Source organism: Malania oleifera, chromosome 1 (genome assembly GCF_029873635.1).
Source record: "Malania oleifera isolate guangnan ecotype guangnan chromosome 1, ASM2987363v1, whole genome shotgun sequence".
In the NCBI taxonomy this organism is placed as follows: domain Eukaryota; kingdom Viridiplantae; phylum Streptophyta; class Magnoliopsida; order Santalales; family Ximeniaceae; genus Malania; species Malania oleifera.
The window spans coordinates 151,250,122-151,277,550 of NC_080417.1; the positions used below are offsets into that span (position 1 = coordinate 151,250,122).

A 27,429-nucleotide genomic window follows, 5' to 3' on the forward strand; every position below is an offset into this window, starting at 1 on the left:
GTAAAATGTATATCCGTACCATATTCATATTCACAAGCCACACGATACTAAATACATAATTTTCATAATTAAATAAACTGTATAATGTTTAGAAATATCCTAGCATAGCATATTTCCCTTACCTTAACTCTGAAAAGCCCTATTGTACTCTAACCCGATACCCGCAGGGCGTCCTATACAACACCCTGAAATAGATATTTTTCATAACTAAACATCAGTATTTTTCTGCCTACATCATTTCCTATAACTGCCAGGAAGTCAAAAACTAGATAAAAGTCCTTACCCTGAATTTGGGATGAAATCCAACTTCGTTTTCTTGACGATCTGCTTCGGCAGTCTTGCAGAGAACTCCACCAAGAGCGTCGTGGTAGCTTCAGATCATCGATCCGGCAACTAGTGGGGCCGGAAACGAACAGAGAAGGGAGAGAGAGTCGTAGGAGAGAGAGAGAGGTGCGGTGAAAATGAGAAATATCCAGGTTTTTAGCTATTCATAAGGCCAGGTTCGTCGACGAGACACGTCACCTTGTCGACGAGCCCTTCACAAAATTCGTTCACGAGACCCTGTGTTCGTCGACGAAATTCAGAGCAGCCCGAACTGTCTCTCGATATTTTCTCGTCGACGAAGCCCTATGTTCGTCGACGAAATTTCTTAACCACTCGTCGACGAAGCCCTGTATTCGTCCATGAGTCCTTGTAATTTTCTTAAATTTATTTTATTCTCCAAAATGCAATGTCGTCAACGAACTCCTTCTGTTTCTGTTTCTATTTTCTCTCCCTCTTTAATATTTAAAAAGCTATTATTCTTCGGTTCACTACAGATCGTGCTATGGATGTGATTTACCAGCGTACGAGCTGAGCTATGTATATGATTTACCGACGTATGGGCCGATCTATGGATGTGATTTGCCAACGTACAGGTTGTGCTATGATATGACTTGTCGACGTACGGACTGAGCTATGGTAAAATGTGAAATACCGGTGTATGGACCGATGATTTTTCATGATATACGTATACATGCAAAATGATATGATTGATCTGATAATTAATGATATGAGACATCCATGTATCACAGTTTCAGTATATGTTATATGGTATCAGAACCTAGTTGACTTGATCCAGGCTAGCACTTGCACGGTACTGTTGCTATGTGTCCATAGTCTTCGTGATCATGATATTTGTGTTAGCGCCGTTGTACAGAGTGGTGTGAGATTGGATGGTCGATGTGGTTTTAAGAAGTATGTGAGCGCCCCTGGTGTACGGACCAGGTCTGGTAGACCCATCAGACTTACAGACTGTACTTTTGACTGGCAATGGTCGGCTAACCATTGTCAGGTCCCGCCTTTGGGCCACACAACCCAGTCATGTGGGGGTAATACATGACAACAGCTAGCTAACCTACCAGGAATATTTTTATATTATTATAATTATATGAGATGAAATACGTTTATGAAAATGCAGTATGTTCTGGCATGTTTTGATAATATATATGTTTTCCCAGATTTGACAAAACAAATACTGAATATGTTCTGTATGGTATATTTATAACACGGAATACTCATGTTGTCACACACTGGTATTAGTTTATTTCCCTTACTGAAAGGTGTCTCACCTCAAAATTTTATAAACTTTTCAGGAGCCCCAGATAGGAGAGCGGGAAAAGCCCCGCTGATCTAGTGTTGTTTGTCTGCCCTCTTTGAAGGGTAAGTTTTAGTAGGGACAGTTATATTTTGTGGGAAATGTCCTTAGATTTTATTTTTGGAATGTATATACTGAAATACAGTGGATATAATGACTCTAGTATTTATGGTAATGTGATGGATGTTTTCGTATTTATAATATTGTGATTGTAAGTTTCCTGCTGCTTAGGCTTCCGTTATGTGTTTTGATGTATCCCTAGTACCCACAAGTCCAAATGGATTATGATCTGCTGAGTGAGATCTGTGATTTTTTAATATAAAAAAAATGTGGAAATTAAGCAGGTCATCACAGCCGAAGATGGCGAACGGAGAACCACTGAGAAGCCGAGGAATATCGAAAAAAATGATGAGGGAATAATGTTTTTCCCATGTATGAGAGATGGTAGGAATGAGTATCCGAGAGAGATGCTGCCAGAACTAGGAACGGAGAGGGATTAAGAGAGGGACTACCAGAGTTGTTGCAGAAGACACACCAACCGAGAAGAGAGAGTCGGAGAGGACTACTGCTTGCCCCCTCCCGAGAAACTGTCGAAGGACTGAGACACAAACCAAGAATACTAGAGAAGACGCCGGAAAGAGAGAGGCAGCAAAGAGAGACTAAGAGCCTAAGAGAGGTAGTCTACCAGCGACAAGTGACGAGGACGAGTCGATGACAACAAGAGAAGCAGAGAGATTAATCAGCCAAGGATGAGCGGAGACAGACGAGGTGGAGCGAAAAGCTGATACGATGACAAAGAACCGAGAGACTGAGACATCATTGGGAGCTGCTACTGCTCTTCGCTAGAGAAGACATTGTTAGGTGGTGACACCCATCGGGAAGAAGGGTCGTCTGACTATCTACTGTAGAGAGACAGAAGAACCGAGATGATGACAAAGAACCGAGAGACTAAGACGTCATTGGGAGTTGCTGCTGCTCTTCACCGGAGAAGACGTTGTCGGGTGGTGACGGCCGTCGGGAAGCAGGGTCGTCCGCTGCTGTGACGCCACGATTTTCTTACAAATTTTTGTTCATAAACAATTATAAATAATTTACGTGTCATCGACAACATCCAAAAATCGACCACGTCAATAATCCTACTACCATTCATACAACCCGACCCACATTGGGTACCGGGTTAAAAATTATTTCATTATACAACCTAATAGCGGAAGACAGTATATACATATAAGTCAGAATACAATACCCAGAGTATCAATATACACATATATATAATACTATCTCATGCCCAAAAACAATACAACCCTAGGGAATCACACCTCCCCAGTCCACCAAAAACTTACCCTATGCGTGTCAGGGTCCCAGCTCCCTATGATGCTAGAAATCTATCACCCGATCTATCCCTATTCTCTGAAAAATTTAGATAATTTGGGTGAGACACATCTCAATAAGAAGGAATAAATTATTTACAGTGTGTGGCCATATGAGTTCAGTTATAATACACTTTACTTTTCAAACCATCGTTTCATCTGAAAAAATACACTGATATACACATAATCATAATCATATAGATATACAACACAAGCTTTTATCAGCTTTAAAATCATTTCTTAAATTCAATAATTTCCAACTCATATATACCGTGAAGTTCCTGAGAATAGGGAAGATTACCCGCCCATATAGGTAGCTTCCCTCTGCCCTAACACGTTATGCAGCCACATATGGCCACATCTGATACCTATCAAGGCACTCACCTTACTCAGTAAGCCCTCAGGCGGAGAGTTTCACTTCACCTCAATTATTTATATTATAAAACACACACTCTTTCATTTCTTATAATCATTTCACATTCTAACTTATTACATATCTATGTATACATAAATTCATATTTATGTATTTCACATAATACATGATAGTTATGGTGCAACCCCAAGAGGGGGGTGAATTGGGTATTTAAAATTTGTTGCTTAGGTCTACTGATTTTAACAACAATGCAATTTAGCCTAGGGTCAGTCTATGCAATCATCAAACAAACATATACGTGTGGTAAATGTAAAATGCCGAAAAGTAAAGAACACGCACGATGTGTTATCAGGGTTCGGCCAACTGTGCCTACGTCCTTGGACACACCAACATAAGGATTACCACTATAATGCTCACTTAAACGGGTGGAGTAGCACCTATACAATCCAGGTCAATTCAAGGGGCTGACCTCAACTGACACGCCTTAACAGGATGATGCACCTAGCTTTCCTAACAAGGTCTAAGCCAAACCGGGACTATTCCACTAGGCTAGTGTGATGCCTCGATTTTCGTACAATTTTTTTTTAATAATAATAAATAATTACTCGCTATCCACAACATCCAAAAATCGGTCACGTCAACAAACCTACTACCATTCATATGACCCAACCCGCATTGGGTACCGGGTAAAAAGTTATTTTATTATACAACCTAACAGTGGAAGACAGTATATACATATCAGTCAAAATACAATACCCAGAGTATCAACGTACACATATACACAATACTATCTCATACCCAAAAACAACACAACCCTAGGGAATCACACCTCCCTAGTCCAAACTCACCATGTATATCAAGGTCCTAGCTTCCTATGATCACGGAGCTCTACCACCTAGCCTATCTCTGTCTCCTGAAAAATTTAAATAATTTGGATGAGACACATCTTAGTAAGAAGGAATAAATTATTTACAGTGTGTGCCCATATGAGTACAATTATAATATACTTTACTTTTCAAATCATCATTTCATCTGAGAAAATACATTGATATACACATTCTCATAATCGTATAGATATACAACACAAGCTTTTCTTTTATAAGCTTTAAAATATTTTATCAAATTCAATGATTTCCAACACATATTTACTTGCGAAGTTCCTGAAAATAAGGAAGATTACCTGCCCATACAGGTAGTTTCCCTCTGCCCTAACACGTTATGCAGCCGGGTATGGCCACATTTGATACCTATCAGGGCACTCACCTTACTCAGTAAGCCCTCGGGCAGAGAGTTTCACTTCACCTCAATTATTTATATTATTACCTCAGGTGGTTCCATTTCTCAATTTTATCATTCTTTATTTCTCAATTTCCATTTTTTATTTCATTTCTCATTTTAGCCAATTTTATCATTCTTTTACTTTTCATTTCCACTTTACTTTCCAGCTCATGAGTATCCTCGGTATCAAATACCAACATCGCGTCTGTAACTCATGGCCACCCTGAGGATCTTTCTATACACATCATGCTTCCCCCCATGGTCAAGGTTGTGCAGCCCGAAGGCGGGATCTAACCGCGGTTGGCCGACCCGGTTAGATCAAATATCATATCATATATCACGTGTGTAGTACAACTGGCCGGCCTATAACCTTGATCCGGACTCAGGGGGCCCAACAACCCTACATAATGGCACAGTCGACTGTCATGCCACACGCTCCAAGAGTCCGTGTGGTTGTACTAACACCACTAGCAACAACATTGTGTTCAATATCATAACCATCCAACAGGGTTTACCACCACATACCTGCAATCATTATGCGATATTGGCATTTTATCATTCATATTTCACGTATTTTCACATTTCTCATTTTCATATTGTAGAATTAACATTGAAATATTTTCATTTCACATATTCACATTTCAATATCAGTATTCTCAACACATTTTATCATTTAAATGATATTTTCTCAGTTCATAATTCATCTCATCTCATACTATCATATACATATCTTATTTCACAATTACTCAATATTTCTCAAAACACATTTTCATATTTCACCTTTCTTCATTTTCTTAGAGAATACATTTTTTGCACATTTCATTTTCATCATTTTCCCACATTTCAATTCTCGTATTAAAACACATTTCAATATCACATATTTCACAGGGTAAATCATCTAACTCAGTTTAAACATTTCTCAATATAAATCATATGCCACACAAATTTCATCTAATATTTATATCATAATAAATTTCAAGTAAAATAACATATGTCATTTCACATATTTCTCAACCCATAATTTTTATAAAAAGACTGTTATAATTTATTTCCCTTACCTGCCTTACTAAGAGTCTCGTTAGAACCCAAAATCTTACGCCCTTGGCGCCCGAAATTCAACTCCTACAATTTACATTTTTTCCAGATTAATTAATCTATTTCTTCAAAATAATACCCATCTAACCTTCCCTAGGCTCCATATACCTCAAATTAATATTTAAACTATTATTTAACACCCCCACTTAATTTTTTGAATTTTACCTACAGGTCCCAAAATTACACCCGCGGCGCTCACCCAGACCCTAAATTCTAGAAATCCTACTTCAGCCTCAGATGCTCAATATTTTAGTATTTTTAAATTAATGCTAATTAATTAAAAATAAGCCCCTCAATAACCTCCGCACCCCAAATTTGGGGTTTTGACCCGACACCCCCACGAGAATTCCGTCCCGCTAGACTTGTAGAGAATCATCCCTAGATTCTCGTGGTGGTGTCCGTTCGTCAATTGGGCTTATATTTTGTAAGAAATTAAAGAAAAATGGGAAAATGGCTTACCCTAAGGAATACACCTATGCCGCTCCTATCACCGATCCACTTTAGTAGAAATGATGACAGCGGAGAATGGAGTCCAGTGGTATCCTCGAATTTTCGATCGGGCGAAAATTAGTCATGAAATCGAGGAGAAAGGGAGAGAGAATGAAGAGAGAGAAAATGAAAGTCTGTTGCAGAGAAAAGGAAAGGAAAGAAGAAGAAGAAGAAGAAGAAGAAAAAAAAAAAACTTTCTGAAACTTCAGGAAAGAAATAATAATAATAATAATAATAATAAATATATTTAATTAATATTAATAATATATTTTATTAATAAAAAAAATTTAACTATTATATATATATATATTTTTTAAATCCCATTAATTAATATTTTTTTTTTGAAAATCACTCCACTAATCTTCTATAACCCTTTTTGGGGTTATTACAGCTAGTCTCCCTCTTTAAGCCCGTGCCTAAAATACAATCAATGTGTATAAAAATGTTTATACACGGAAATGCGCTTTAGCATAAGCAGATCTGTGCACTAATATAGCTCAGTCAATAATGTAAGTACGAATGATATGTAGATATGCTCAGTGTTCTAATGTGTGCTAACCACTCAATCAAGTATGATAATCAATCAAGATCTAGAGTGTGTATCTAAGTAAGATTTGAAACACAATATTTGAGTATCACAATATCAGATCAGGGTTTCAAATATGCTAAATAAGATAAATCAAACAAACTCAATAGGATGTTTCAATGTATAAAGCACAATGAAGTTGTTTGAAAGACTAACTTTTTATAAAAGGAATTTTGCACACAAAAATCTAGGTTTAGGTAACTTGCAACAATAATGCAAGAACCAAAAACCCTCAAAGTCTTTCCACACTAGATTTATCAAATGAAATTGGTGGAAGTAATTTTAGGCTATACCCTCAAATAAAATCAATTAATCAATATACCAAGAGATAAGCTAGAGAGATTTAAGCACAATAGCCTTATAAAAATACTGACATTGCTTAGAGAAAAAGAATGAGGAGTATTTGAGTGTTTTCAAGAAATATTTGGCTAATATAGGGTTTTTAGGATTTTAAGAGTTAAGAAAATTTTTTCTTAATTAAGTTTGCTAATCCTTCCTAATTAAGACAAATGAACTGGTATATATAGGCAAGGAGGATTTTTTGACCGTTGAGGACACAATGGTTATAATTAGAATTGTCTAAAAGGCCATTAAGAAAATTAACCCAGTTTACCCCATTTAAAAAATCAGTAAAAATTATTTTATCCCGCAAGGTTCGAGTGCTCGAACAGACACAGTCATAAATTCAATTTTCAGAGGTTCGGGTGCCTGAAGGAAGAGTCAGTCAACTGATTCAAAGTCAGTAGCAAATGTTCGATAATTCGGGTGCCCGACTCTCAATTCGGTTAATCGAACTAGGCAGTTCGATCGCCCGAGCCTCTTTTGAACGTAAATGTTCGGTCGCCGGAGTAGTTGAAAAATGCTTTAAAAAGCCTTCGGGTTCCCAAGGAAGATACGTTCAAAATAGGTTCAGTCGCCAAAAAACAAGTCAACATGTTGACTTGTTCGGTCGCACGAGCCGCTTTACACGGCATAGGTTTGGTCGCCCAAACCCTCTCAACCTTTTCAATTTGAGTCCAATTTTAGCTAATTTAGTTCCCCTGATATAAAGATGATAATGGGGACTTTTGTGCATTTGTTTAGAGACCTAAGGACTTTCTATCCTACCGAAAAAAATCCAGACTTTTTGTGCATTTGTTTATTATCCCTAAGGTTTGTGTAGGTATCTAAAATCTAACTATGGTCATTTTGAGCATACCTACCTACCATGCATGATGCAAATTATTACAAGCCATACACGCGCACAGTTCATAATAAATTACATCCCAGAATGAAGAAATAAACAAATAAATACAAAATACAACACATAGATTCTCATTCTTCGGCATGAACACCTCACGCCATTATGATATGTCTTTTAGTCCCAAAGCGCGCATAAGGTGAACCTACATGCAATTTTCAGTACAACCATTAGTACTAAGAGTATTTTTCATAATCAAAATTGGGTGTGACCAATAAGGTCAACAATACAATAGTCACATAATTACAATTCTCAACACATTCACGATTTCCATACTGAGCATACCCCCCCCGACGACATCAGTATGAAACTTATAACACAATTTTCATACTGAGCATACCTTCTCAACATTATCAGTAGGAACTCCACCACACAATTTTCATACCGAGCATACCTCCCCAACGACATCAGTAGGAACTTCATTCACACAATCTCCCTACTGAGCTTACCTCCCTAACGACATTAGTAGGAACTTCACATACACACACAATCTCCATACTAAGCATACCTCCCCAACGACATCAGTAGGAACTTCACACACACACAATCTCCATACTGAGCATACCTCCCTAACGACATCAGTAGGAAAGGAATAGCACCCACCCGCAATTATTGTGCGGTATTGGCATATCATCAATCATATTTTTAGTAAATCACAATTTAGTTCAATATAAATATTCTCATCATTTTCTGTGCGCATTTCATCATCTCATAATAATATATATCATATTTCACGTATTTCCACATTTTCCAAAATACTCATATCAATAATTTGTACAAACTCATTTTTCATGCAAATAATTTCTACTCACATATAAATATCACATCAACCATTCTCATTTTAATATTTTCTCATAAAATACACATCATTATATTTCACATTTTTTAACACATGTCATGTGCCACACAATTTTCATCTAATACTCATAATATGTTAATTTCACACTACAAAACATCACAATTTAATATTACTCAAATGCCACACAATTTATCTAATATTTATATCATAATAATTTTCACGCAAAATACCATATGTTCATTTTCACATATTAATTCACACAGTAATTCTAAAAATACTATTATAATTTATTCCCCTTACCTGACTTACTAAAAATCTCGTTAGGACCCAAAATCCTACGCCCTTGGCGCTCGAAATTCAAATCCTGCAATTTACATTTTTTTCAAATTAATTAACTATTTCCTCATAATAATACCCATCTAACCTTCCCTAGGCTCCATATACCTCAAATTAACATTTAAACTAATATTTAACACCCCCACTTAATTTTTTGAATTATGCCCGCGAGTCCCAAAATTACACCCACGGCGCTCACCCTGGTCCTAAATTCCGAAAATTCTACTTCAACTCCAAATGTTTAACATTTTAGCATTTCTAAATTAATCATAATTAATTAAAAATAAATACCTTAATAACCCCGTACCCCAAATTTGGGGTTTTGCCCACGACGATCCCACAAAAATTCTGTCCCGCTAGACTTGTAGATAATCATCTCTAGATTCTCATAGTGGTGTCCATTCGTCAATCAGGCTTATAATTTGCAAGAAATGAGGTAAAAATGGAGATTTAGCTTACCCTCGGAGATACGTCTACGCTGCTCCTACCACCAATCCGTTCCAGTAGAAAAGACGGCAGCGGAGAATGCAGTCCAGCGGTATCTTCTGATTTTCGATCGGACGAAAATTCGTCACGAAACTGAGGAGAGAGGGAGAGGGAATGAGAGGAGAGAGAGAGAGAGTATAGTGGGGGGGGTTGTAGTATCCGGAAAAAATAATAATAATAATAAAATTTAATTTAAAAATATATATATGTATATATAATAATAATAAAATAATAAAATAAAATTAATTAATTAAATTAAATAGTAAAATGAATAGTATGATAAGGAAAATATATATATATATATATTGAAGCATGTATATATATATGTGTGTGTGTGTGTGTGTGTGTGTGTGTGTGTGTATATATATATATAAAAGTAAGTTATTAGGATATGTATTTAACATAAAGGTTAAAGGTGTATATATATATATAAAGTGGAAAGCTTCTTCAAGAAGTTAAATTGGATATTTGTGGAAGTGCTCTCTCTCTCTCTCTCCTACGACTCTCTCTCTCTTTGATTCCGGGCTAGTTTTACGCCGGATCGACAAACCGAAGCCACCACGACGCTCCTGGCGAAGTTCTCTACAAGTCTGCCGGAACGGATCGTCAGGAAAACGAAGTTGGATTTCATCCCAAATCCAAGATAAGACTTTATATTCAATATTTGGATTTTTGACAGTTGAAGAAAGTAATATACGCGTAAAAATACTGAACTTTAATACTGGAAATTTTCAGTTCCAGGGTATTGATTGGGAACGTTAGGAATCATCCCTAAGTTGAGGTAAGACTTTTTAAGTCGAATTTGACTTAGTGGTAGTTATAGAAAATATTGTACGTACGAAAATACTAAACTTTAATTCTGCGAGTTTTCATTTTCAGGGTATTGAGTTGAGAACCTCGTGGGTACGGGAAAGATTTTCTTAGGGGCTTTTCAGGAATCAGGTAAGGGGATAAACTAAATTAGTTTTATTTTGAGAAAATGTATGTATATATATATAGCATCTGGTTTCAGGAAAAATAAATATATTTATATATATGATTTATATTTGGAAAATACTGTTTAAATGATGATATGTTGAATACGTAGAAAATTTGTTTAGTGTGGCATGAGTATAAAAATGTTGTGAAATATTGTTTTTTTTGGAATGGGGACGATATGGATTTCTATGATGGAAAACCGGCGTACGGGCCGAGATATTTTTATATGTATATGTGATTTGCCGGCGTATGGGCCATGTTATGTGGATGAGATTTGCCGGCGTACGGGCCGTGCTATGTGATTTGCCAGCGTACGGGCCGTGCTATGTGGTTTGCCAGCGTACGGGCTGTGCTATGTGATTTACCGGCATATGGGCCGTGCTATGTTAAAATGTGTAATACCGGCGTACGGGCCGATGATTTTCATGATGCACGTATATATGTGAAATGATATGATTGATGTGAAAATAAATGATATGAGATATTTATGTATTACGGTTTTAGTATATGTATATGATATCAGAACCTGGTTGGCTTGGTCTAGGCTAGCACTTGCACGGTACCGTTGCTATGTGTCCATGGTCTTCGTGATCATGATATCTGTGTTAACGCCACTGTACGGAGTGGTGTGAGATTGGATGGTCGATGTGGTTATTTTCAAGAAGTGTGCTGTTATCCCCCCTGGTGTACGGACCAGTCTGGGTAGACCCATCGGACCTACAGACTACTGTTTGACTTGGCAATGGTCGGCCAACCATTGTCAGGTCTCGCCTTCGGGCCACACAACCCAATTATGTGGGGGTGATACATGACAACAGCCAGCTAACCTACCAGGATTGTTTTATATTATTATTAGTGTATGAGATGAGACATGTATGTTTTCCCAGATTTGATAAATAGTATTGAATATGTTATGTATGGTATATGTAGAACACATAATACTCATGTTGCCACACACTGGTATTAGTTTATTTCCCTTACTGAGAGGTGTCTTACCCCTAAATCTTATACATTTTTCAGGAGCCCCTGATAGGAGAGCGGGAAAAGCCCCGCTGATCTAGATCAGTTGTTTGCCCTCTTTGGAAGGGTAAGTTTTTGGTAGGGACAGTTAGGTTTTGTGGGGATTGTCCCTAGATTTCATTTTTGAGATGTATATACTGCGAGATAGTAATTGTAGTGACTCTGGTATGTGTTATGCACTTTATGATGAGATGTATATGATTTTATACTTTCTACTGCGTAGGCTTCTACTGTATGTTTTGTTATATCCCTGGTGCCCACGGGCCGGGTGGATTGTGACCTGCTGAGCTGGGATGTATGATGTGATGATAATTTATTTATATATATAAAAAAAAATATGTGAAAAAGGAGCAGGTCGTTACAGGGGTTCTTGCACAGAGACCCTCTCTAGGTCTTTTTTTTTTTTTCTGTTCCCTTTTGAAATCCTCATAAACTTTAACGAGGATTGTGGATTGTAAACATATAATAATAATAATAATAATAATAATAATAATAATAATAATAATAATTATTATTATTATTATTATTATTATTATTATTATTATAATTATTATTATTTAACTAATATTAATAATAATATATTTTATTAATAAAAATAAAAATAAAAATAAATTATTATTATTTTTTCCCTTTTTTTATAATTTTGATTAATTAATTATTATTATTATTTTTTTGAATCACTCCACTAATCTTCTATATCCCTTTTTGGGGTTATTACAACTGTTGTCTACTGTAGAGAGACGGAAGGCTTGAGCGAACGAGCAGGAGACTGCGGTGAGGAACGGCAATGGGAAGCTGTTGCAAGCGTTCAAAAACGAGCGAAAGGTTGCGGGAGGCTGCGGCAATGAAGGTTAGGGAAAAGAAAGAAAGAAAAATTAGGTTTTGAATTTGGTTTTGAATTTGCTGTGATGTCATGTTAAATTTAGAGAAAAGTTAATTTTTCTCTATTGATTCACTCATAATACAAGGATTACAAAGGTATATATACATGAGAGAATTGAAAAAATATGGAAAGTATATATTACTCTAAATGGAAAGTGTATATTTCTCTAATATTCTTAACACCCATTCGTAATTAAACACCATAATGAAACCTATAAAATCATTTTAATTTCTCAAAAAATTAATTTAAAAAATAAAACAATTGTTCACTTTATCGACATCCTCATGTTGCTCGTCTTATACTCGTTCGCGATTGAGTGGTTTTAGTAAGTTTCGAAGGTGATTAAGTTGAATAATCAAACAGTGTTGAGACTAGCCTTGTCAGGCCTCATCTTCTTCATCCTTCTCCTCCGTTGTTATTTTTGCTCAGATGTTTCCTTCAATTTATTGTCGGATACTCCAATAATTTTGATTATACTATTTCATTCTATAGTTTTATAATCAAAATTTTATGATCATACAAATAATTTGTAAAAAATTAACAATTAATTAATAGAAGTCAAATTAACAATTAATTAATAGAATTCAATTTTAATACCATAAGAAAGTAAAAAAAATGGTATTTTTAACTTGTTTTATCAACAATGATTGAAAATAGAGAAATTGTGAGTTCAATTATAATCAAAACACAACACTAATAGAAATCAAGATCCTAGTTTTTGGTATTAAATTAATGATAAATTATGAATGCTAGAAGATTATGATTTTATTATCAAAATATAGAAATTAACTTTAAAAAAAAAAAAACCCTAACAAAATCATAAGAAGAACTCCTCTTTGGGGAGTTTGATTCGTGATAATCACACCATAATAACAAACAATCATGAAAAAGATAAAACAAAGGAGAAGAAATTCACTTTAAAAAAAGAAGAAAAGTTATGAAAAAAATAATAATTAAATACACATGGTTACATAAATTAGAATGAGAAATCTATTATAAATTATGTGTATTTTATGCGTATGATGACCTATGTTTATAGTGAAACACTCGAGAAATAGTCAACCACTTTCTGAAAAAAATAAATCAAAATTCTAAAAAAATTGGATTTGGATTTTGGAAGCATAGGGGGCATAATGTGTAGGATTTATATCCCAAAGGATATGTCCCACATGAATGATGTGGATCCCACATATAGGGAATGTGTCTTATATGATAAGGATATGAATTAATGGTTGTATAAGTGAACTAAAAGGTTAGCTTATTTAATATGAGAAATTAATGATGGAAATTTGAAGAGATTTGTAATAACCCTAAAAAGGGTTATAGAAGATTAGTGGATTGATTTCAAAATCAAAAAATAATAATAATAATAATTAATTAATTAATTGAATTTAAAAAAAAAAAGAAAAAAAATATAATTAAAAATAATAATAATTAAAATTTATTTTTATTTTTATTAATAAAATATATTATTATTAATATTAATTAAATATATTATTATTATTATTATTATTGTAACTAACATCCTGAAGCTTCAGAAAGCTTCAGGATGAATGTTTTGTTTTTTTTAAATTATCTTCTTCACCCACCCACCCCCCCAATCTTCTTCTTCTTTCTTTCTTCTTTTCTTTTTCTTTTCTCCTGCAGCAGCGCATGTCCTCTCTCTCTCTCTCGCCTCACGTTCTCTCTCCCTCTCTCCTCGATTTTTTGACGGATTTTCGCCGGATCGAAAATCTGAAGATACCACTGGACTCCATTCGTCGCTGCCGTCATTTCTATCGGAGTGGATCGGTGGTAGGACCGGCGTAGGCGTATTCCCTGGGGTAAGCCATTTTTTCCTTTTTCTTTAATTTTTTGCAAAATATAAGTCCAATTGATGAACGGACACCACCACGAGAATCTAGGGATGATTCTCTACAAGTCTAGTGGGACGGAATTCTCGTGGGGGTGTTGGGCCAAAACCTCAAATTTGGGGTGCGGGGGTTATTAAGGGGCTTATTTTTAATTAATTAGCATTAATTTAGAAATGCTAAAATATTAAACATTTTGGGTTGAAGTAGGATTTCTGAAATTTAGGGCCCGGGTGAGAGCCGCGGGTGTAATTTTGGGACCCGCAGGCAAAATTTAGAAAATTAAGTGGGGATGTTAAATAGTAGTTTAAATATTAATTTGAGGTATATGGAGTCTAGGGAAGGCTAGATGGGTATTATTTTGGAGAAATAGATTAATTAATTTAGGGAAAAATGCAAATTGCAGGAGTTGAATTTTGGGCGCCAAGAGCGTAGAATTTGGGATTCTAGGGAGATTCTCAGTAAGTTAGGTAAGAGGAATAAATTATAGCAGTGTTTTTAGAATTATTATTTGAATGAATATGTGAAATTGAGTATATGATATTTTGTTTGAAAATTATTATGATATAAATATCAGATAAATTGTGTCGCATTTGAGTAATTGTAAATTGTGATATTTTGGAGTGTAAATTATAATAATGTGTAAATTCTGAGAAAATATTGAAATGAGAATTACTGATCTGATTAGTGAAAAATAATGTAATATGGTATTATTATATGAGTAGAAATGTTTTGCCTAAAAAATGGGATTTTGTGAATTATTGATATTGGAAAATAATGAAATGTGGTATTTATTTGTGAGTGGAAATTATTTGCATAAGAAATGAGTATTTTGGGAAAATGTGAAAAATACATAAAATGTGATATATGATATTACGAGATGATGAAATGTGCACAGAAAATGATAAGAATATTTATATTAAACTGAATTGTGATATACCGGAATATAATTGATGAAATGCCAATACTGCATAATGATTGCGGGTATGTGGTGGTAAACCCTGTTGGATGGTTATGATATTCAGCATGGTACCGTTGCGAGTGGTGTTAGTGCAACCACACGGACTCTTGAAGCGTGTGGCGTGACAGTCGACTGTGCCATTGTGTAGGGTTGTTGGGCCCCCTGAGTCCGGATCAGGGTATTAGGCCGGCCAGTCGTACTACAGACGCGATATGTAATATGATATTTGATCTAACCGGGTCGGCCAACCTCGATTAGATCCAGCCTTCGGGCTGCACAACCTTGATTATGGGGGGAAGCATGGCGTGTATAGAAAGATCCTCAGGGTGGCCATGAGTTACAGACGTGATGTTGGTATTTGATACCGAGGATACTCATGAGTCGGAAAGTAAAGTGGAAATGAAAAGTGAAAGAATGATTAAATTGGCTTAAATGAGGAATGAAAGAAAGAATGGAAATTGAGAAATAAAGAATGATAAAATTGAGAAATGGAACAGTGTGAGTTAATAATATAAATAATTAAGGCGAAGTGAAACTCTCCGCCTGAGGGCTTACTGAGTAAGGTGAGTGCCCTGATGGGTATCAGATGTGGCTATACTCGGCTGCACAACATGTTAGGGCAAAGGGAAGCTACCTGTATGGGCGGGTAATCTTCCCTATTCTCAGGAACTTCGCGGGTAAATATGTGTTGGAAATCATTGAATTTGATAAATGATTTTAAAGCTTATAAAAGCTTGTGTTGTATATCTATATGATTATGTGTATGTGAATATCATTGTATTTTCTCAAATGAAATGGTGATTTGAAAAGTAAAGTGTATTATAATTGTACTCATTTGGCCATACAATGTAAATAATTTATTCCTTCTTACTGAGATGTGTCTCACCTAATTTATCTAAATTTTTCAGGGAACAGAGACCGGCCGGGTGATAGAGCTCCGTGATAGTAGGGAGCTGAGACCCTGATACACAGGGTGAGTTTTTGGACTAGGGGAGATGTAATTCCCTTAGAGTTGAATAGTAATTTTTAGTATGGGAAGGTAGTGTGAATATTTGTATGTATGTTGATACTCTGGGTATTGTATTCTGACTGATATGTGCATATTGTCTTCCGCTGTTAGGTTGAATATAATAAAATACTTTTTACCCAGTACCCAATGCGGTCGGGTTGTATGAATGGTACTAGGATTGTTGACGTGGCCGATTTGTGGATGTTGTGGATTTATGACGTGATTATTTATTTATTATAAAAAAAATTGTACGAAAATCGGGGCGTCACAAGATTCTTATACATAAATATTATATATATATATATGTATATAATATATATATATATAATATATATATTAGCTACTATTATGGGTGTAGTTATAAGGTATGCTATACATCAAGTTAAGCTCTAAGGGGTTAGCTACATGGTGGTGTTAGCATTAAAGAAAAGATAGGAAAAAATGAATTGTCCTCTCTCTGCCTCTATTTCTTTAATCATCAGGAGATCTCATAGATCTGGTGAAGGAAGGAAAGAGAAAGAGGAGAAGTGGGAGAAACGATTTCTTCAGATTCGCTAGGTATTCTTCTCGATAGGTTCGATATGGCCGATTCCGGTATGTAAAGTTTACAGTTTATGATTTATTTATTTTCTGCATAAAGTAATTGATGTAAAGTTCATGATAATTGAAGATCCTTGGCTGCAATATATTTATGAAAGTTTTTTTACAGGTGATATTAGAGCAAGGTTTGAAATTATCATGATCTTCCTTTCATGATAAAGATTGTTTCTTTTAACCCCTTACAATCTTGTTATGGGTTCGTGTGAAAATTTATATTCATGATATTTTCTGTAATCGAATTGAAGAATTCATATGATAAATGATTCCTGAAAATATATATGATATTTGATGGATTTATGGGGTTTTTTGTTGGTTTGAAAATTTTCTTACATGTGGATCGTTGACGGTTTTTCCCTATATAGTGATATTAAAGTAGGGCTGCTGAATGATATGCATGCGAATAATTTTATTATAACTTGATTAATAATGTAACACTCACATGTTATGCATGCATAAGTTAGAGAATTTTACATGAAAGTAAGTTAGTAAAATTCTTATATTGGGGAATTGATTATTTGTTGTATATTATGGATTGGTATTTTGAAATGAACTCTGAAATGAATATGAAACATGGCATAGATAAGTTGTTTTGTTTTTTTTTTTTTTTTTTAAAAAAGTAATTGCAGTTTTGGCTGTACCGTGAAGTTTTTGAATATACGGGCTGCCAGTTTTTAAATGTACAGGCTGCAGTTTTTTTTTTTTTAATACATGGGCTTCCAGTGATTGTCAATTTTTTTTTATATACGAGTTGCACTATTTTTAATACATGAGCTGCCAGTGGCTGTCAGTTTTTTTTTATATACGGGCTGTAGTGTTTTTAATACATGGGCTGCCAGATTTTACATAAAATAAAACAAAATGTTAATCCAAGTAAAATTCTCATTGTAAGAAATTGATTATCTGCTTTAAACTTGGATTGATTTTGCTGAGTATGGAGTCAATCAATGTTTATATTATGATTAGCTTGTTATCACCAAAGTGATTTCATTAAGAAAAATTATAAACATTGTATTGAGATATAATCTTGCAAAATTATTACAGAATGATTATTTGAATATTATGGCTAGCCCAAAGGTACACCAACTTTCAAATGATCATTGATTTAATCAGGATAATTAATGAATGATAGTTAGATTGGGATGTCTGCTCAAAGGTGACAGACCAATCAATCTTTATAAAGGTTATCAATTATGTCTTGATGAATGAAAATTACCAGTAAGTGTAAGGATTAGTATATTGCATAAGTTGATCCAAAGATTGAACGCAATTTACTAATGAAATGTTCTAAACTCAAAGCATTAATGTAGTGAGCATTTTGTGTTATTGTAGTGTCTGTTCTTGTTTCATTGCATTTGTTGGCTTCTTCTGTTCCAATATTCAATGGGACAAATTTCTCTGACTGGAATGAACAGATTCAGTTTCACCTAGGTGTTCTGGATCTAGACTTAGCTTTGCGAATGGATAAACCGACTGCTATTACTAAAACCAGTAGTTTGGAGCAGCAAGCTTTGTATAAGTCATGGGAAAGATCGAACAGATTAAGTATGATGTTTATGCGAATGTGTATAACAAATAATATTAAATCAACACTCCCTCAACTAGATAACGCAAAGGAATATCTTACGGCAGTGGAAGATAGATTTTGTTCAGCTAATAAGTCCCTTGCAAGAAGGTTGATGGCTGAACTAACCACAATGAAATTTGATGGCAGCAAAGGAATTAATGAACATGTCCTAGAAATGTCTAATCTGGCTGTTAGACTTAATACTTTGGGAATGAATGTTAATGAAAACTTCCTTGTTCAGTTTATTTTGAACTCTTTGCATCCTCAGTACGGGCCTTTTCAGATTCACTATAACACAATTAAAGAAAAATGGAATGTGAATGAATTGGCAAGCATGTTTGTTCAAGAAGAGGCAAGACTCAAACAACAGGGACAACATTCAATAAATGTCACGAGTAACGCAGCTGGAAGTAAAGGAAAGAAAATAAAGAAAGGTTTAAAGAAAGATCCATTGAAGGTGGCGAGTACTTCCTATGGTAGTGAGGCTTGCAGGAAGGAACATTATGGTCCCAAGTGTTACTTTTGTCGTAGCTATGGGCATTTAAAGAAAAGTTGCCTGAAACGTAAAGCATGGTTCGAAAAGAAAGGTAAGCCTTTAGCTTATGTATGTTTCGAATCAAACATGACACAAGTTCCTTCTAACACTTGGTGGATTAACTCTGGTTCTACTGTTCATGTTTCCAATTCGATGCAGGGATACCTTATGATCTAGAGCGTAATGGAAAATGAACACATGATAGTCTTAGGGAATGGAAATCAAGTGCTAGTTATGGGTGTTGGAACTGTTCGGTTGTATCTTGAATCGGGTCATTGTTTAGACCTGTTTGATACTTTGTATGTTCTAAATATTTCTAGGAACTTAATTTCCATGTCTAGATTAGATAATGAAGGTTATGGTTTGTATTTTGAACATAAAGGTTTCCATATTATGAAAGGTGACTTATGTGTTGACTCTGGTATTTTGTATGAGGAGTTGTATAAATTTAATCTTAATGAAAAGTTTGCTGAAACACTCCTCACTCTGCATCATAATATTGGAACTAAGCGTAATAGAATAAACGAGAATTCCTCTTTCTTGTGGCATAAAAGACTAGGTCATATATCCAGGGAAAGAATGGAGAGATTGGTAAAGGATGGGGTTCTCATGAACTTTGATTGTACTGATTTCGATGTATGTATTAATTGCGTTAAAGGAAAGCAAACTAAACATACAAGGAAATGAGCCACAAGAAGTAAGAATCTACTGGAACTTGTTCATACTGATGTATGTGGGCCTTTTGACTCTCCATCTTTAAGTAGAGAAAAGTATTTTATCACCTTTATTGATGATTTTTCACGATATGGCTATATCTATTTATTGCATGAAAAGTCTCAAGCAATAGATGCTTTAAAGGCATACGTTGCGGAAGTGGAGCGACAATTAGATAGGAAAGTGAAGATCATTAGATCTGACAAAGGTGGTGAGTATTATGGTAGGTATGATGGTATAAAACAATGTCTAAGACCATTTGCTAAATTCCTAGAACAACATGGTATTTGTGCTCAATACACAATGCCTGGTACGCCTCAGCAGAATGGTGTGGCTAAAAGGCAGAATCGTACTCTTATAGAAATGGTTAGGAGTATGTTGAGTAATTCCTCAGTACCCATTTCATTATGGATGGAAGCCCTTAAAACAGCAGTGTATGTGCTAAATCGGGTTCCTAGTAAGGCAGTTCAGAAAACTCCTTTTGAACTGTGGATGGGAAGGAAACCAAGTTTAAGGAACTTTCATGTTTGGGGTTGTCCAGCAGAGATTAGAGTCTATAATCCAAATGAAAGGAAATTGGATTCAAGGATTGTGAGTGGGTATTTTATTGGATATCCAGAAAAGTTTAAAGGGTATAGGTTTTACTGTCTTAATCATAGTATGGGAATAGTTGAATCCGGCAATGCAAAGTTCCTTGAAAATGGTGAAATTAGTGGGAGTGATATATCACGAAATGTGGTCATTAAAGAAATTTAGGTTCCTATACCGATATCTAGACCTTTAACAGACATTGTTGTCCCTTTCGTTGTTGAAAGGGGTGATAACACTGAACAACAATTTAATGATGTATCACTTCATGATGAAAATGTCACCATTGAGCCAATTGTAGAACAATCACAAGAAATAGCATTAAAGAGATCTCAAAGAGTAAGGAAACTAGCTATTTCTAATGATTATTTAGTATATCTGTAAGAGACTGATTATGATTTAGGAACTAGTAAGGATCCGGTTACATTTTCACAAGCCATTAAGAGCGATGATTCTGAAAAGTGGATCAATGCCATAAATAATGAGTTGAAATCTATGGAACAGAATAAATTCTAGGACATCGTTGATTTGACTAAAGGGTTTGAAACAGTTGGGTGTAAATGGCTCTTTAAGACCAAACACGACTGTAATGGTAACATTGAATGATATAAAGCTAGACTTGTAGCAAAGGGTTTCACTCAAAGGGAAGGTGTTGATTATAAAGAGACGTTTTCTCCTGTGTCTAAAAAGGACTCTCTTAGAATCATTATGGCTTTGGTGGCTCATTTTGATTTAGAGTTACACCAAATGGATGTGAAAACTGCTTTTCTAAATAGAAATTTAGATGAAGAGGTATATATGGATCTTCCTGAAGGTTTAATGATTAAAGGAAAAGAGCACATGGTTTGCAAATTAAAGAAATCAATATATGGACTTAAACAAGCTTCTAGGCAATGGTATTTTAAATTTCATGATACCATCACGACCTTTGGTTTTAAAGAAAACACTGTTGATCGGTGTATATATCTAAAGGTCAGTGGGAGCAAGTTTATCTTTCTGATTCTATATGTTGATGATATTTTACTTGCTAGTAATGATCTTGGCTTATTGAATGATATCAAGAGATTTCTTTCTATGAACTTTGAAATGAAAGATATGGGCGAGGCAACTTATGTGATTGGAATTGAAATATTCCGGGATAGATCACTTGGATTGTTAGGGTTGTCTCAGAAATGATATATTAATAAAGTTCTATAAAGATTTCATATGGCTGATTGTAAACCAACTCCTGCTCCTATTTGTAAAGTGGACAAGTTCAGTCTAAAAGATTGTCCACAAAATGAATTCGAAAAGAAAAGTATGGAAAATATTCCTTTTGCATCTATTGTTGGGAGTTTGATGTATGTGCAAACTTGTACGAGACCAGATATTAGTTTTACAATTGGGATGCTCGGGAGGTACCAAAGTAATCCCGAAATGGAGCATTGGAAAGCTGCAAAGAAAGTCTTGAGGTACGTAAAAGGAACCAGACACTGTATGCTCACATATAGGAGAACAGATCAATTGGAGGTGGTTGGCTACTCTGACTCAGATTTTACTGGATGCGTTGATAGTCGTAAGTCAACGTATGACTATTTTTCCTGTTAGCTGGAGGAGCAATATCATGGAAGAGCGCCAAACAGACTATCATAGCAGCATCTACTATGGAAGCTGAATTTGTGGCGTGCTTTGAGGCCACAATTCAGGCTTTGTTGTTACGAAACTTTATCTCAGGACTTGGGATTGTCGACAATATAGTTAGGTCGTTGAGAATTTATTGTGATAACTCCGTAGTAGTCTTTTTCTCCAAAAACGACAAATACTCTAATGGTGCTAAGCATATGGAGCTCGAGTATTTGGCTGCTAAGGAGGAAGTTCAGAAATAGACAGTACTTATAGAACATATAAGGACTAAGTTAATGATAGCAGATCCTTTAACGAAAGGATTGACATCAAAGGCATTTAAAGAACATGCTGATCATATGGGTCTTTGTTGTAATCCTTGATGTATAATAGTGGATCTTTATGTTTTGTTCTATAATATGTATAATGATATCAATAAAAGTGTTTCTGAACATTATTCCTGTTTACCATAAATCACGTGATTATGGAGATGGTTCAGTGTTGAACAGAAATGGTCTTTGACAAAGACATTACAGGGACAGTATGATAACTTCCTATTATAAATCATAGTTAAGTAATTTATTAGTATTGTGGTACATGGAAGGGAAGATGTCGCTCTAATGATATTTATAGCCATGACTTGTGCTAATGGGTTGTTTAATTATGATATTATGGTAATCTCATTGAAAAGTATAAATAAGCTAAGGTTTTGTGCACATTATGGTTATTTGTTAATCCATATTAATATCATTCATATGAGTAAAGTGGGAGAATGTAGGATTTATATCCCAAATGATATGTCCCACATGAATGATGTGGATCTCACATATAGGGAATATGTCCCATATGATAAGGATATGAATTAATGGTTGTATGGATTAACTAAAGTGTTAGCTTATTTAATATGAGAAATTAATGGTGGAAGTTTGAAGAGATTCCTATATATAAATATTATAGATATATATGTAAATAATATATATATATATTATATATATATATAATACACATAATGATCTATTTCAATAGTACAGTGTAGATATTATATTATAAGAGTTTAAATATGAAAATTAAACAATTAATTGTCATTTAATATTTTTAGTTATATTTAAAAAAAAAATACCGTGGAGTTGGTTTTGGTTGTCCTCTTTTTTATTTTTTTATTTTGTGTGTGTCCACGCACCCAACCCCAAAAAGTGAAACCATTTTTTCATTGTTTTCAATATGGTGTTCAAATTTCAAAATGAAAAGCCGTGACCCCCACATGCCACACGGGGATGGTTTGGCTTAACACTTTTGTCTGGGTCTCACGTGGGCTTCACGAAACGTCCGTGAACGAGTACACACGATTTATAATATAAAATAAAAACAATTACCAGCCAAAGTTCAAAGGTGTCGTGGTGTAGTTGGTTATCACGTCAGTCTAACACACTGAAGGTCTCCGGTTCGAGTCCGGGCGACGCCATTGACTTTTACTTTCTTGTGGAAATAAAAGATGAAAAACATGCGAGGCCTTGAACTTGGTCATAGCTGGGAAGAGCCCGCTATGTGCACATCAAATAAATACAATTTAAAAAATATATTTATTTTATTCATTTAAAAAACGCCATTGACTTTTACTTTCTCGTGGAAATAAATGATAAAAAAGACATGCAAATGAGGCCTTGAACAGGTCATAGCTGGGAAGAGCCCTTGAACAGTTCCACTTTCATTACGCTATTTGCATATCAAATAAATACAATTTAAAAAATATATTTATTTCATTCATTTAAAAAATTAAGAAAAAAAATATTAACAATATTTAATTAATCTTTTGTTCTCTAACTTTGTGCATTTTTTTTATTTTCTTTCTTATTTTATTTGATAATCAAACATAAAAATCTGATATTTTTAGAGTCCATTTATTAGTTGTACAAAATATTTTTTATTTTTCTATTGTTCAGTGTTTCAAAGAGTTATAAAAATTTTAGCTTATTTTTTAGTCTTTGAAGATTCATATTAAGAAAATAAAAAATAATTTTTTAAATACCAATACAGTTTTATTTTTATTTTTAAATTTAAAATTATTACAAAAAGATAATTAAAAAATAATTAAAAAATATTTTTAACTTTTTTATATAAGTTTAATATTTTGAAAAACAAATGATATTTTTGTAATTATTATAAAACAACTTTTACTATAAAATAATGTGTTGTTGTTCATTTATTCATTTTTTATAAAAAATTTAAAGAAAAATAATTATATAAAAAAAAGTATTGGCCATCCTAGAGACACCCTCAGAATCGTTTGGTTCGCAGTATAAAAAATATTTTAATATAGTGACCTTTTCCAATATTTCATTTATGAGAATGAGACTCATAATGCATTGCTGAGAATAATATTTATATTTGGTTCACATTTTAAAATTTTAAAAAATGTACACATACATTATTCCTATGTCAATATTTGGTTTGACAAGTGAATCTTAATAAGCATTTCATGAATATGATTATTATATCCCTGGTAAGTGTATAACTAATACATGAAAAAATAATTATAACACAAAAATACGTACTTAATTAAATTCATGTCCTAAAATATTAGATAACCATAAATTTTAAAAAATGCAATACTTAAAAAATTTTAACACTTAAATAATCAATGAACCAAAATAATTAAGGATAATGTGGTGTCTAAATATTTACCATTATATTAAATTATTATAACTTGGTCCAATCCAAGTTTAAAAATCATGATGCAATGAACTAAAAAAGCCCTTCGAGAATCAAACTATCTCTTTTCTTTGAACAAATCCAACTGCCCCCTCACCCCATTATCTTCTCCTCTGTCATGCTGCTCTCGTTAGTGCCTTTCTATTCCCAAAATTTTGTCAATCGAAAACCAAGAAGTTCAGTAAGTGATGCATTTTATAATGGTATGACTAATAATAGCTTTATATTTAAGTCACCCTCATTTAGTAGTTTGCATACTGTTGCGTTTATGTGGTTCTTATACTTAGTGGGGTTCATAAATAAAAGAAGAAAAATATATGGGCGTGAGTAGATAAATATCTCATACATGAATTCATGAGAGTCTCAACCAGGAGCTCAACTAGGTCAACTCATTCCCTAAAATCTCTCTATCAAGCCGACAATTGCGATAAAAATTTTCAAATTTTGAATTTGAACTTTGGAATGGTTGGGTATTTGGAGGGAAACCTCTGAATGGTTGTTAAATATGTCTTTCTGGGAAGATCATTGTAAACCTTTGTATTGTGTACTTTGATTATTCATAGTGAATCTTTTGCCGATTACTCTCATAGATGTAAGTTTTGTCAAACCACGTATATTTGTGTGTTGATTCTTGTTGTTATTCATATAAACTGAGTGTTTGAATTATATTTTGGTACTTCACTATTTTGCTATATTTATAATTTTCACTATGCAATTTCATACTCTTTTCACAACACATACTTTTTCTTATTCAACTCTGGAACCTTGTGAATTATAATCATTACCTTAGAAAGTTTAAAATTAGCTTAACTAAGACTATAAAAGGAAAGTAATTGAAATCCGATAATCATATGCCTCGTAAGATGAACTTAATAAATTGCAACCTAAAAATAACTTTGAAATAATTGGTTTATTTGTAAATAATTGAGGAAATATTTATTAAATGTCAAAGCTATTCACTTAAATATGTAAATAATAGCAGTCAATGTTTCATTAGAACAATAAGATACCACTAAAAGAAAATAAAAAATTTTGATTTTCTTAAATTTAGATTTTGTGCGAGTATAAAAAAAGTATTTAGATATAGTTTATATGAATACTACTGAATTTTAAGGATGAATTTTCTTAATTGACTAGTATGCATGGAAAGAAAAGAAACTCTTATGACTTCTTAAATGATAATTTTTTCCAAATCACAACGTTATAATAATCCATTTAATTTTACTATAAGGTATATGCTGTGAAAAAATAATATCTAATTAAAAAATTCAAGTTTAAAGAAATTTGTAAAGCCATAAAAAAACTATTACCCAAAAAAATAATATTACAAAAATTACAATTAATAATTGATAAGAAATAAAATTGTCTCAATAAAAAATTAGTCCATATATTTAGATATTTAGTACATTTTTTTTGTTTGAATTAAAGTTAGTGGGCTGAATTTTACAGGGAGAAAATTTAGTAGATTTTTATGATATTAGCCCATAAAATAATACTTAAAGTTTGATATAAGTACGATATGGATAATTCAGTTGGTAAACTCCTAAAAATATTTTCCAATTAAATGTCAAGATTCAAGTTTCAACAACTACCATTTTTCAATCAATATTAAACATCAAGATTTAAGTGAAAGAAAAATAGAATAAAAAATAAAATCATACATTCTACTTACCTATATACGAGCACAATTATATTATATTAGTCAACTTAAAGAATTATTAAACCCGTAACTAAACCTTTTTTTTTATTATTTTATTAATTCAAGTGCGAGTGTACATTATTATCAACCTGTCCCAAAATTACACCCTTTCACATTAATTACCTTAGATTAGCATTCATACATAAATATATACCAACAATATACTGTCAAAATTTTCTTTAAAAAATCAAACTTAAATCTTAAAATAACATGACATTAAACTTCGTTGAGTAAAATTCAAACCGACGGATTCAAGATAAAACAAAATTTAAGTGAGGACAAATTTGGATGAAAATCTGACCGTTGGCGATCCAATTGCCATAGTTACATGCAATAAATGGCCGCCATGAATATCAACCAAACTAGCATCTTTACTTTTCATTTAATTTAATTAGTACAAGTTGAAGTGCATTCAATACAAAATGTTAAATGGGTGGCCCTTTCAATTTCATTGGTCCACCTCCGACGACTTCACTGAAGTCTTTGCCGTTAGCGTCATCGCCGGCGTGTTCACACCCAATCCTCCTCCTCCTCCTCCTCCTCGTGTTTTGGTTGTCAATCCGCGATCATGATGTACTTTGCTGAAGTCTTCGCCGTCAACGTCATCTCCGACTATTTCACGCCTAATCCTCCTCATCGTCATGCTTTGGTTATCCGTGATCATAATGTTACTTGACATATATTTTTGAGCGGTGATTATCTTTTTTCTTTTTTGGTATGATAAAAAAATATTTTTTACTTTTATTTAATACTTGTTTTATCTAATATTAGAATTTGAACCTTAAACATCAAAGTTTTAAACTTTGTTATTTGAGATATTTCATGCGATATAATTTAATGCATTGACTTGGTATTGATGTTTGTATTGAGAAAGGGTGAGAATTTAAACAAATTGAATCATGTTAGCTTAATTGTGGAATTAATATGACGTTATGAGTTTGAATTTATATTGAATTTAAATATAAAGTTTGAATTCAATGTTCCCAAATACAGTGTTAAAAGTGTTTTGTTTGAATTCAACATGTTCAT

The 27,429-nt window shown here is 33.7% G+C and overlaps 1 non-coding gene across 1 annotated transcript; it reads left to right on the forward strand.

The window, feature by feature from the left end:
• Positions 1-23,380: 23,380 nt before the first annotated feature.
• Positions 23,381-23,454, forward strand: TRNAV-AAC (transfer RNA valine (anticodon AAC)). The gene has a single exon. It is a non-coding gene; the product is annotated as a tRNA-Val (tRNA).
• Positions 23,455-27,429: the final 3,975 nt, after the last annotated feature.